Raw genomic sequence first — 9,661 nt, forward strand, 5'->3', positions numbered from 1 at the left:
CTCTGCCTCTTGAAGAGGTTGACCTGTTGCTGGGAAATTATCTGGCAGGTGAGAGTAAGTGATTTGCCCCTGTATTGTCCGAGATGCCTGTGCCTGGTGATCCCCCACAGGTTAATAAAGAGGACATGGATATTTTTCCAGCATGTGCTGTGACCAGATGGCCAAGGCAGAGCAGAGCTGAAACAGTGTGCCACTCACTGAAGAAAAGTCTGGTGATCCTGAGGCCACTGAGGAAACTTGCCAAGAGACGGCGGCTGAGGACACCAATGAGAGAGGCTTCAAAGATTGCTATTCCTTGGAAGATATGTTCATGAATTTACCCAAAGATAACTCTCCTGTCCCCGTTGAGGAGATGATTGTTAAGAGATTGAAGGCGTTGCAGGCAGGTGGCCCAGAGATTCAGAAAATGAAGGTAGTTGCAGTGGAGATTGCACTGACAAAAAAGGAGGTTGCTTTTATGTGAAAGATGGAGTATTGTGGTGGTGCTGGTGTCCCCTGTATATTAATGTTGATGACGGAGTGTAGGATTGTAATCAGATTGTTGTCCCCAGTGCTTGTAGGAAGGAATTGTTGGATTTGGCTCATTGTACTCCCTTTTTAAGCCACATGGGTGTGAGAATGACTCCGGAGCAGCTGTGTGTGGAGTTCTACTGGCCACAGGTGGCTGCAGCTGTGGCTCACTTCATGTATTGCTGCCATACTTGCCAGCTGGTGGGAAAGCCTGATTAACCCATACCTAACTCACCTCTCATTCCTGTTCCTGTCTTTGACCCTTCTTTTACTCGTGTTGTAGTTGATATGGTGGGATCCCTGCCTCCTACATCCTCTGGTAGTAAGGACCTATCCATCCGTCTGTCTATTGCCAGATACCTTAGTCCCATAAGGGGTGGCCACAAACAAATCGCCACAATGTCACCCTATCCAACGCCATTTCACTGCTGTGTTTCAGCTTACACCCCCCTCTCTCATATACCTCTCCACTATCTCTCCATCTCATCCTCGGACTCCCCCTGCCTCTCCCCCCCTCCACCTCACTCACATACACTCTCCTCATCAGTTTCTCGCTCTCCATCCTCTCCACATGACCAGACTACCTCAGTGTATTTCTCCTAATACTTTCTATCACATCCACATCCACACCACAACACTCCTTCGCTTCCTCATTTGTCAATCTGTCTCTCTAAGTAACTCCACAGGTTCCTCTCAAATAACGCATTTCCACTGCTTTCTTTCTTGACTTGTGTCCTTCCAACAAGGTCCAAGCTTCACTTTCATACATTAGAGTTGGTATCACAATACATCATGCAGCAACTTTTTTACTTCCATGCACACTTCCTTATTTATTATCACTGCTTTTAACCCCTTAACCACGGGGCGTCACCTTCGTGATGTTCAGTTTCAATGGATCATACCGCAGGGTGTCACTTTCGTGATGCTCAGGTTCAATAGATCATACCGCGGGGCGTCACTTTTGCTATTCTGTGTTATTTTGAATTCGCCTGGGCTTTGAAGTGGTTGCTTGTATCATCTGTTAGTATTGCCAGTGTCTAACAATGGTCAGTGCTGCTATTGTCATCTGTACTCCCATCTATTGTTGACAATTTAGCCATTTCTCCCCGTTCTTGACTGCCCTCCCTACATCCCCTCCATTACCCTCTCTTCCTGCCTGCCCCAGCTGCACCATGCTAGGTAAATCTTACCCAGATTTTTCCACTCATTTCATCCACTGGAATGAGCCCTATGCCTTATTCTCATACAAAACAATATATATAATAAAGAAAAAAGGTAATTGATAGTGCCATACACCTGGAATTGGCTAATTATCACCTGGCAACACCCCACGTGCACTCGTTCGCTAATTTTCCCTGTTTATTTCCCCTTGAAATATGCTGTATGACCTGTTTTCATAATAAAAATATATATAGGAAAGGAAGGGAGAAGCTTAAGAGATATTTACATTCACCTGGAACTACCTAATTTCCTGCCAATCATTTCACAGCAGCTGTCACCTCGCTGACGTTGTCAACCCTTGGCGGTCCCATATCCGCCTCGTCATTCAGTTCAGTGTTGTCTCTTGAGATGAAAGCACATAGGACTCACGCCCCTCCATTCCGCCACTTCTAGAGGGCCCTGTGACCTCTACCCCTACTAAACCTCGTGTGGGAAGGGGTAAAGGACTAAGTGACTGCTGTGAAGCGTGAACTGGCTAATTTATCCATGATAATGATGGACAGTGACTAAAATCTTTCTGGTGAATTGTGTGATGAGCCAGTGGAGGAAATGGTGATAAACTACGAGTGCTTCAGTGTCCCAAGTTCATCCTAGCTCCAAGGGAAAGGAGCCCTTAATTACTGGAAGTGACAGTGTATAACATAGTGTAAATAAAATAGAAATGTAAATAATTACTAATATAAGAATATGAATACAAATACTTGGAGTAATGACAGTGAAAGCTTTGCTCTCTACGCTAGTTTACTGAACGAGAAAGTTAATGCCTGGAGTGAAAATAAACTACTATTACTGAAGGAAACTTATGGATAAATACTGTATATATATATATATATATATATATATATATATATATATATATATATATAAGTGTAATAAAGTAATAGGAATATAAAGTGTGAGTGTGTTTATGAATAATAAATGACAGAATACCAATGGGGAACGAGCGCAAGTGGGAAGCTCGTACGCGCTCGTAATTTTCATTGCTTTCACGGTGTGTTTTTTTTTTGGTGTATGGATTCCAAACTACTTGAAAATCATAGAATAGTGTTTCTAGTGATAATATCTGGCTGTGTTAATCATATTACGGGGTGTCTGGAAGTGTAAAGTGGAGACATCGGTACCCAACTTCAGAAGTCTCCACAAGTCCTACGGTAGTCGACGAAGGCTCAACAAACATCCCAGGAGAAAGCTGAAGGTATGTGTCATATGCATATGTATTATAATATTCTAGGACTAATAACTGATTTTTGGCAAATATTTTTAAAAAGTCAGTCGGAGTGCGAATATCCTCGCAGGATGCGCAAGGAGCGAAAAAACATCCCCGTGGTGTTGAGGTTAAAGAATCAACAACCTTTCTTCCATGTTGTACCCTTTCAAGCACTTAGTCCTCCAAACTTCCGTCCTTACTCATCCCGCTACTTAAATGCTTTAATGCACCCATACATTTCATTTCCTCATCCAGCATTCGCTGTTGGATGACTCTGTGACCACCACTAGAGGACACTTACTAAAACAGTTTCTTTCTTCTCTAGCTCTTTTTGTCCTTAACACTGGCACCACTACTCACTTTGATCTCCGTACTTATTCCCTCTTTTATTTGGATATGTCCCTTAACTCACCTTCGATTTCTCTCCATTTTCATTGGTTAGTATTAGAAGACAATCTTTACAGTGATCACATCCCTATCAAACTCTCTTGCCTCTTTCTGTCGTCTCCCTCGCCCCTCCCACTGGCAGTTCCATGTTGCTAACTGGGAGTTATGTTATTCCTATACAGTGCCCCCAGTCCCTCTTTCGTCATTTTCGTCTCCACATGATATGTTGTCCTTCCTTGTACTGAGTATAAGTGCTGCTCTCACCGCCATTCCCCGTGATACACGACCGTCTACTGCCAAATGCGTTCCCATGTAAACTCCTACTTGTTTACGATCTCTGTGTGAAACGTGCAGCTTGGAAAAGTTTTATGTTATAAACAGTCCACTTCCGATCAGATTCGTAGCCTCCTCATATTTCACCGAGCTTCCGCTGCCTTCCGTCTACCATCCGTCAAGCAGAAACGTACTAGTTTGAGGGACTGTTTCTTCTATTTCTGTATATACATCTGTTGCAGCAGTTTGGTTCCGACTTTGGAGATAATCAAGGAAACATATTCTACCCCAAGCCCCAGTTGTTCATTCTGATGGCCAGGCTGTAGTTGATGCCTCCTAAGTTGCAGATGCCATAAGTAATATTTTAGTAATATAAGTAGTTGGTCTTACCTCTCTACAAAATTTCGTCGCCTTAAATCAGATTCTGAATCTGTACCAATTTCTTTACATTGCCAACTGAGAGACTTCTTAACACTCCCTTTTCTCTTCGTGATCTGTTGTCTTCACATACATCCTTTAAAAATGCAAGTGATGGACTTGATGATGATCATTCCACTGTGTTAAAACATCTCTCCCTGCAAGCCACAGCCTTTCTCTCGGCACTTTATAATAAAGTTTGGACTGAAGGTTTCATTCCTTCTGATTGAAATATATAACCATCCTTCCGTTTCTTAAATCTGGTAAACTGGACAACTTAATCAAGATGATCATCCCATAGCCCTGACTAGCGGTTTAATATAAACTGCTTGAACGGATGGTCAGTAGTCGACTCGTGAGCCACCTTGAATCCCGTAGTCTTCTTTCCCCCCTAACGGTTTGGGTATCGCAAAGCACAGAGGACCTTAGATCCTCTCTTGAGACCTGAATAATTTATCCACTCTGGTTTTTCGTTCAGCCAGTCAATCATTGCTATCTTCTTTTATTTAGAAAAAGCCTATGGTACGACTTGGAGATATCATCAGTTTTTTTGTTGCCTTTGTTCTCTCTTCTGCATTGTAATATAGGTGTTTTCCTTCCAAATTTTATTTCCTCTGATCCTTTCATGTCCATATAAGAAAGCACCTTTCCTTTGCCTCTGCCCAGCATGAACGTGTCTCCCAGGCTGCATCCTTAGTAGTGCCCTTTTTATTAAAGCTATGAATGGCATTGTCTCTTCTCTACCTCTTTCTGTTCGGCCTCTCTGTATGTTAATGATATCGCTATTTACACTGCAGATTCAGATCTGCCTATGTTTCAATCCCTTCTTCAGTCCGCCATCGATGCTGCCTCTGCATGGGTTACTACTGATAGTTTTCGTTTTTCTACCTCTAAGTCCTGTGCGGTAATGTTTACTTGTTCGCAAACCAGACCACAGCTTTCTCTGTACTTACATAGTATTCCTCTTCCCTAACGATCCTCTACCACATTTTCTGGCCTCACATTTGACTCTCAGTTAAACTGTATTGAGCATATTTCTTCCCTCAAGGCGTCTGCCCTTCATTTGCTGCAAACGCTGTCTCAAATTTCATGGGGTGCCGATCGTGACACACTTCTTAGTCTTCAGTATGTCTATTTTTTCCAGACTCGATTATGGTTGCCGAGTCTATTTTCTTGCCTCCACTCGCACTCTTCCAAAGCTAGTTTCTGTTCATCATAATGGTCTTCATTTACTTATTGGTGCTTTTCGTTCGACTCCTGCTACAAAACATTGTGTTTAATCAGGCATTTTCCCCCCTCTCTACTCTTCGCTTTCTTCTCACTATCAGGGCCTATGCATGACTTCAGTTCTCTACAAATAAGTTACTCCATCCTCTTAGACTTTTCCAACTCTTTTCACTCTGACTCCCATCTCCTTCTATTCCCCCGCGCTTCTTCAGTCTATTGATTTTGCTTATTCTCCTATTCTTCCATTATGTCCAGTTTCCTTCCCACCTTGGCTGCTGTTTCCAGTTGTGGTCTGCTCTTCTTCCTTCCCTTATTGTCAGTCTTTTCTTCCCTCAGATACCCTTCGCTCCCTTTTTCTCGAACACATGTCCTGTCACTCCTCTGCCACGCATTTCTCTACTGACGGCTGTAAATTTTGTCATGGAATTGGGTTTGCTGTTGTGTCCCCTGACTCCTCCTTCCAAAGTACACTTCCCTCAACTGCATCTTCACTGCAGAGCTGTATGCCATTCTTTTTGCTTAGAAGTCTCTTCTTGGGTTCTCTTTTTCCACCTTTGTTATCTTCTCCAATTCTCTCAGCGTGCTTACTTCAATACACATCACGCCTTCTTCTCAGCCTCTAATCATCCAAATTCAGGAGTGGCTGTTCCGCCTCTCTGTTATAAAAGTCAGTTCGCTTCCTCTCCAATTCTCTCAGTGTGCTCGTTTCCTATTACACCACGCCTTCTCATTCTTTAATCACCCAGATTCAGGAGTATTTGTTCCGCCATTTTGTTAGAAAAATCTGTTCGCTTCTGCTGCGTTCCTAGCCATACTGGGACTACAAATAATGAGCAAGCTAACCCATGGCATGCTCTGTTCCTTTCTCCTCTAGGTCCTTCCTCCGCCCCATTCCTGCCTTTGTTTTCCTTTTCTAACCAGTCTCTTTCGAGATCGTTGGCAATCCTCGAAGAACCAACATGTCACAACAAACTTCACAGTGCTAAACCCTGTGTTCTTCCGTGGCACACATCAACCCACTCCAATCAACAATGGGAGACTATCCTCGCTTGTCTTCGCTTGGATCATACCCGCCAAACTCATGGTCGTTTGATGATCGTTGACCCTCAGCCCGTCTGCTCGCACTATAGCTGCCTAATGACTATCCGTCGTCTTTTCTTGATTGCCTGTCTACATTCCAACAACGTCTCGCAGCATTCCCCCTCCTTTCCTCACTACGTCGGCCCCCACAATTTAATGATTTTCTAGGTGACTCATCCACTGATTCTGTTTCCAATATTATCACTTTTCTTACTGTACTTCATATCGTACATTTAATATAAACATTTACTTAACTTCTAGCTTACTGCCATATAGCTATATTATGGCTTGGTGCTAGTTCTTCATTATTCCTTCCTTCCTTCCTAGCCGGAATTCGAACCAGGACCAATTGGGATGCAGGCCACCTGTCTACCGTTCAGCCACCTCCTTCCCCCCCTTCCTCCGTGTGTGTGTGTGTGTGTGTGTGTGTGTGTGTGTGTGTGTGTGTGTTTGCGAGTGTATGTTTGTGTGTGTGTGTGTGTGTGTGTGTGTGTGTGTGTGTGTGTGTGTGTGTGTGTGTGTGTGTGTGTGTGTGTGTGTGTGTGTGTTGTGTTTGTGCTTGGTCAAGTGTGTTTGTGCGCCTAGTGTTTGTGTGTTGTCGAGTGTTTGTGTGTGCGCGCGTTTTTGTAGTGTGTGTTTGAGCTGACTATGTTCCTGCTTCTTTTTTTACAAGTATCTGTATAAATGTATGTATTTATTTGAGAGAGTTTGTGTTTATTGTGTTTGTGATTGTGTATTTGTGTGTTTACGAATGTTTGTACAACGACTTGGAACGTGTTTGTGCGACAAATATGCGTGGTTTGTGCAAGCGGGCTCTTGCTAGCGAGCTTGTATGGATGTGCTTCTGTTTATGTCTTTGTTGGGCTGTTTGTGCGAGCGTGTTTGTGTGAGCAGTTGTGTGGGGCTGTGCTTGTGACGACTCTAGCGTTGTGTTTATGCAAAGGATACGTTCTTGTTTGTGCTAGTGTGATTGTATAAGTGTTTGTGTGTGCTTGTACGAGTGTATTTGTACTAGTGTGTTTGTATGATTATGTTATGGTGTGTATGTTTGAGTTTTAGTGTGAGTGGATTTGTGGCGATTGTGTGTTTACGGATATGTGCAACGAGTGGGAATCTGTTTGTGCAGCGAGGATCAGTGTGATTATGCAAGCGTTTTTCCTAGTGAGCACCTGCCAGTGTATTTGTACTTTTGTGATTGTGCGAACATGTTTGTGCTCCTGTGTTTATCCGAACGTGTTTTGAGTGTGCACATGCAAGTGTTTTGGTGATAATGTGTGACTCTTTGTGCGTTGATTTCTCAGAGATCATTCGACTGGGTACGAGGCGGAACGTGAGAGCCAACAAACAAGACAGCCAGACTCATTACAACTTTATACCAGCCCTCCCAGTCGTCACGAATGTCTTGATCAAGTTCACGATCAGAAGAAGCGGCGATGCGGAATAATTAACACTCTCGCTGCAATGATTAAAAGTGTATGGTACTGACAGCAAGAGAAGTTCATGATTAGAAGAGGCAGTGCTGAAGAATGATCAAGACTTTTGCTATAGAATGAACTAAGAACTGTATAAGCAGGAAATAGGTAAATAAACACAAATAAACAATGGACTTGAAGAGTTGCCAATATAGTAACAAAGTTTGATATTTGATAACTTTCTCACTAACCTGTCTCCCTGTGCTTAATTTTTATCTCTGACACAAGACGCCAGGTATACGAGAGCTAAATATACGTGCACACTCGTGAGCAACAGTTTCTGGTCACCATCTACCCTTACCGCTGACCGAAAGTCGTACTGGGTACTTTTCGCTGAACGATTAACTGCTGTTGGTGGTTCGAAGCACTTCTAAGTGTAGTCGAGTAATCGGACCATCATTTATTGCTCCTTAAGCAGTCTACCAAAGCTTAAAACTACCGCCTTAACCCCCTGAATTATGCAGTGTATTTCTATATTATTCTTGTTAACACCAGATAAAAATTATTTAACTTAAGGAAACACCCTAATAATGAATTGGCTAATGAGGGATATATATGCTCTCTTATGTAAAAAAAAAAAAAAAAAAAGCTGAATTAAGTCCCATGGAGATGATAAGAATTTGCTAAACAATATAGATATTAAGACTGAGGGAATAAACACTGGACAGCAGGTTTTCTGGGTGAATTCCTGTTTACGACTTCCCTTTAGCCAGCGGTGGGTGTCGAAGCTGAACAAGGAATATGTAAAGCCTTAGCTTATGCTTGCAGCCAAACATAGTCAGTTCCTGGCAATATTGTACATGTATCCACTGTAATATTACTATATTTTCTGGACGTACGGTTTACGCGTCTGTGTGTGTGTGTGTGTGTGTGTGTGTGTGTGTGTGTGTGTGTGTGTGTGTGTGTGTGTGTGTGTGTGTGTGTGTGTGTGTGTGTGTGTGTGTGTGTGTGTGTGTGTGTGTGTGTGTGTGTGTGTGTGTGTGTGTGTGTGTGTGTGTGTGTGTGTGTGTGTGTGTGTGTGTGTGTGTGTGTGTGTGTGTGTGTGTGTGTGTGTGTGTGTGTGTGTGTGTGTGTGTGTGTGTGTGTGTGTGTGTGTGTGTGTGTGTGTGTGTGTGTGTGTGTGTGTGTGTGTGTGTGTGTGTGTGTGTGTGTGTGTGTGTGTGTGTGTGTGTGTGTGTGTGTGTGTGTGTGTGTGTGTGTGTGTGTGTGTGTGTGTGTGTGTGTGTGTGTGTGTGTGTGTGTGTGTGTGTGTGTGTGTGTGTGTGTGCTTGCGCGCGCGCGCGTGTGCTTGACTACCCAGAGGCACTTAACATAAAAGAAACAAAAATTGATCCCCCCAGCATCATCCTCTCCCCTCACGTTTCTCTGATCACACCACCATAACATAAAAGCGCAACAACTTTAACCATTATGCCCTGCATATCACAACAGTAAACACTCGCTCTCCAATAATGCTTTCATAATCGCTGATGCTTTTGATTCCAGACTTTCACGTTTCTCTGAAATGGTCTCATCCAGAACCTGGCTTAGTTTAACCTCTTTCTGGAGTGTTACGAAGGGTGATTTTATTGTGGATGAATGTTAGACACGTTACTCTTTAACACCGTAATCCAATTTAAGCACACTGCTTACGACCTCTGTGTCAAATTTCTATCAAAACTATTTTTGATACTGTGATAATAGAGGTTCTGTTGTGATTTATCCTCACCTTGCAAAATATTTTGTATTTAAGATTCCTTGTCGCGTGATTGTATAACTGATTTTATTTTGCGCTAACAACACCTGAAAGAACCCTAATAATTTTAACCTGTGTGCCAAGTGGTCATAGGGTAGTTATGAGAATGTGGGCGACAGCTATTGACAGGCA

The sequence above is a fragment of the Coenobita brevimanus genome, chromosome 68 (assembly GCF_032717465.1).
Source record: "Coenobita brevimanus isolate Jiangsu-jjx chromosome 68, ASM3271746v2, whole genome shotgun sequence".
NCBI classification, from domain to species: Eukaryota; Metazoa; Arthropoda; class Malacostraca; order Decapoda; family Coenobitidae; genus Coenobita; species Coenobita brevimanus.